We start from the raw sequence: 4871 nt of genomic DNA on the forward strand, positions 1-4871 counted from the left end.
TATATATATATATAATGTATATATCTATATCTATATCTATATCTATATCTATACACACAGACACACACACACACACACACATATATAAAAGACATTCTTATTGCACTTCTTCTGTTATATTGTAAATGTATATAATATATATACAGTACTTTACAAAAGTTTGGGGTTGAGGTCAGTTTGAATTAATACATTAATGGCTGCTGTTAAATTAATACATTTGTTTGTCAAGGATACAGTAAAGACTTTTACAATGGTACAAAAAAGACAAAAAAAAAATTAATGCTGTTCTTTCTATTCATCGAAAAATATTGAAAATATTTATCATGGTTTCCACAAAACATTAAGCACCACAACCTTTTTTTAACATTGATGATAAATAGAAATACTTCTTGAGCAACCAATCAGCACATTCAAAATGATTTATGTGGTTTATGTGACACTGAAGACTGGAGTAATGGATGCTAAAAATTCAGCTTTGCCATCACAGCTATAAATTACATTTTAAAATATATTAAAAATAGAAAACAATCATTTTAAATTGTAATAATTTTCACAACATTACTGTTTCTATTGTTTAGATAAATTGATCAATAATACATTTCATCAAAGAAATGCATCCTTAGTGAGCATGAGATACATATTTCCAAAACATTTTAAAAATCTTACTGACTACAGATTTTTGAATGTATACATATTAAATTTTTCAGTATAATAATTTGAGTGAAAAGCTGAATACAGAATCTGACATATTTTTCCTATTATAACAAATTAGTAAAATCCTTTGTTTATTTACAGTTTTAAATCTGATTATGATTTTACAGGTTTTTACGTGGTCACATATTTTTGAACCCTATTGTATTTATTGTTCAGTAGTAACATGATCATCATGCATTTCAGCAATTCAGAAATATACAGTATTATGACTGAATAGAATAAGGGCTGAAAAAAATTTTGAACCAAAGAGCAAAAATAGTGGGAGTTTAGTGGGAAGTTCTAAGTTTCTGCACTGACACACTTTACTAATACACCGAAGATCAAAAAGTGTGGCGTTTCCCTGCAGTACCGATCCACTGCTTCAAGATACAGGAATCAACCCATATTTCCATAACTAGACGGCCTCTGTGATGTTGCATGGCTGTAGCAATTTACCCTAAACACCCCACACAGATGCTAAAGGTGCTGTCTGTGCAGGCATATAAATAAGGCATAAGCCTTTGTGATCAGAATGAATATATACATGTGAGTCTGAGGAGTCGCAGAAGTAGGCTACCTCCGTGTGAAGTGCTGACAAGGCTGTGGGGCCAAACGGCCGGCAAGAACTCCACAATGCAGATGGATAGAGGAGGAGTTCTGCTTCAGCTCGGCTGTGATTTATTGGCCCTGAGAGGAGACTGTGCATCTTTATGTCTGTGTGTGCGTGCGCTTGTGAGGATCCTATGTTGTTGTGAGTGAGATTTATGAATTCTGACTTGATTCCCATGTAGTGTTGATGTGACAAACGGTATTTTTCCCTCCAGGCTCCTCTAAGAGATATAGAAAGGGTGTCTAAGGGGGTGTTTACTGCTGGCCAAAAGTTTGGAATAATTATTTTTTATTTTTTTATGTTTTTGGGAGACGTCACTTATGCTCACCATGGTTGCATTTGTTTGAAATACAGTCAAAAATGAACAATACAGTAAAAACAGTAATATTGTAAATCATTATTATAATTTTAAATAACTATTGTCTATAGTTTATAATGTACGGAGTCCCGCACATGACATGCAAGAAAAAAGAAATAACTCGTGCGCACGATTTACTAATTTGTTCCCTCGATGTACTAAAACGTGCACACGATTACTATTTCGTTCCCTCGATTTGCTAATTAGTTCTCTCGATTTATAAATAGTGTGCACGACTTAGCAAATGGAGAGAACGAATTAGTAAATCGTGCGCACAATTTATAAATCGAGGGAACGAAATAGTAAATCGTGCGCACGATTTAGCCTACAATTTTTTTCCTGCATGCCATGTGCGGGGCTCCGTAATAATGTAATGTATTCCTGTGATGGTAAAGCGGAATTTTCAGCATCATTACTCCAGTCTCCAGTGTCACATGATCCTTCAGAAAACATTCCAGTATGCTGATTTGGTGCTTAGTTATTATTATCAATTATTATTGGTGCTCAGTTATTAATAATGGTTCATATTATTATCAGTGTTGAAAACAGTATTACGATGTGATAGATTCAGGGGCCTGTGATTGATATTATGACATTATGTGCCTATTTTACACAACCAGTTATATTTTATTAACTTACAAATGCAACCAAAATGTAACATGAACATTTAATTGAACAAATCCTGTATCCCAACTGAAACATCCACAACAAAAAATACAATTTAGTTGAATAAATAAATAAATAAATAAATAAATAAATAAATAAAGTCACAAATAAGATCATCAATCATCTGATTGGCTTCACAAAAGTCAAGAAAGTCTTTCAGTCTTCTGTACATTCTAAAATGTGCAAATTTGTCATCTCCATTTGGACATACAAAAACAACACCAGATGTTTTTACAAAAAAAAATAAATAAATAAAAATAAATAATAAAAAAAACGTTTATATAGGAAAATAAATATAAAAATTATAAAATAAAGTTGTTAAATCTTCAAATCAAATATTAAAAAATGGTAGAATGGTGACTAGTGAAATAATGTAGAATGGTTGACTGAAATTGTGTGCAGATGTGGCTAACATGAGAGTGTTAAAAGAAGAGCATCTTAAAAATATAATGTATATCATTTTTTCACATGTTGTATTGATACATAATATTGTTAATCATTTGATCAAAGCATTGATCAATACTGATTTATCATTACACCCCTAACATGTATTTATATTTATGTTTCTTGAAGAAAGAGACAGTTTTATTTTTTTTCAATACTGTTTCATTTGTGAATGCTAGTCTGTATAGTGCTGTGTTATGCTTATGTTATATTAGTACAGGTGTCAGAAGTCTATTAATGTTTGATGCATGTTCACAGAATTAAGGATGTTACACCACTTCTGCTTTCCCAAGCAATACCTCAAACAAGTCAAACTCAATATACAAAGAGCCACAGTGGATGCTGCTTCTTCAGTTTGTGCCAACCCATGATTGACTATTTGAGGTAATTGATTGTAGGCTACTGTGTATCCTCTCTCATCTGGACTGCTTGATCAGCACGCGGTGGAAGAATCTGGCAATAAATAGTAAACATACCATGAAAACGGGTAAACTGCTTTGCTAGCAAGTTAATTAACTCAGCCAGATGCATCTTATATGAGATTAATCAGATATATACACAACACAAAAGTAATACTATTACAGTTTGCATCTGTGTGAAAAGACAAAAGACAAGTGAACGGTATGGGCTAGTGCGAAAGTGTAAGTCTTTTTGGGAATGTGCTCTTTACGTAACAAAACACTAAAACATGGACAATGATGAGCTAAAGCTTAAGATTTCACAAAATTATATAGTTTTCACATGTTGTTATAAGTTTAGGGTCATTTTTTTAATATACTTTTCTTTATTGCAATTGATCACAAGTGACAATTATTAGACATTTATAATGTTTTTTAAAGATTTCGATTTCAAATGTTGTTCTTTTAAACTTTCTATTCATCAAACTAAATTCTGAACAATCATGTGACACTTAAAGGGTTAGTTAACCCAAAAATGAAAATTAGCCTATAAATTACTCACCCTCAAGTCATCCTAGGTGTATATGACTTTCTTCTTTCAGACAAATCCAGTCGGGAGTTATATTAAAAATTGTCTTTGATCTTTCAAGCTGTTTAATGCCACTCAGCAGGTGTTGCATGCATCAGTCCAAAAGAAGTTAAATAAAAAGCGCCCATCCATTAAAAAAAAAGTGTCTCACCCAGCTCCGGGGGATGAACAAAGGCCTCGTGTAGCGAATCGATGCGTTTTATCGAATATCCATATTCAAAACGTAATAATCACTTTAATGTAGCTTTAATGTAACTTTAAAGAGCAGGTCATATGGGTTTTTGAAAAATATCTCTTTTGCAGTTTATAACGTAGCTATCCTTAAATGAAAACAATCTGCAAAGTTGTTAATCAAAAAAGTGCATGATAAATAAAGATATTGTCTCTCAAAAGAGAGAGTCGATTCTGAATCGCCTTAACGAGTCGTAATATTTTCGAATCTTTTGCCTGTTACCGGTATACGTCACTGGGTAACACATTTGCATAGTCCCCGCCTGCCCGCGAAATACGAACAGAGTCTGACCTGCCCACAAACACTTCCGCTAGTTAGTGTGTTTACATCATGTTGATCCCCTGCGTTTCCGCGTTCGTCACTTCTGAGCGGCGCATGCGCAAAGCTGACCTCATACGTCATCCGCCCGGAACTGCTTCCGTGCACAACAGTGAGCGCAAGCTATTAAATTGATTATTACGTTTTGAATATGGATATTTTTCTTACAAAAACGCATCAGTTCGCTACAGGAGGCCTTTGTTCACCCCCCGGAGCCGTGTGAGACACTTTTTTTTGTGGATAGGCGCTTTTTATTTAACTTCCTTTGGACTGATGCATGCAACACCCGCTGAGTGGTATTAAACAGCTTGAAAGATCAAAGACAATTTTTAATATAACTCCGACTGGATTCGTCTGAAAGAAGAAAGTCATATACACCTAGGATGACTTGAGGGTGAGTAATTTATGGGCTAATTTTCATTTTTGGGTAAACTAACCCTTTATGTCTGGAGAAATGGCTGCTGAAAATTCAGCTTTGCTATCACAGGAATAAATTATTTTTTAAATATATTCAAATAGAAAATGGTTGTTTTGACTTTTTAATAACATTTCACAATAATACT

Source organism: Sinocyclocheilus anshuiensis, unplaced genomic scaffold, assembly GCF_001515605.1.
Source record: "Sinocyclocheilus anshuiensis isolate Anshui unplaced genomic scaffold, SAMN03320099.WGS_v1.1 scaffold2901, whole genome shotgun sequence".
Classification (NCBI taxonomy): Eukaryota; Metazoa; Chordata; class Actinopteri; order Cypriniformes; family Cyprinidae; genus Sinocyclocheilus; species Sinocyclocheilus anshuiensis.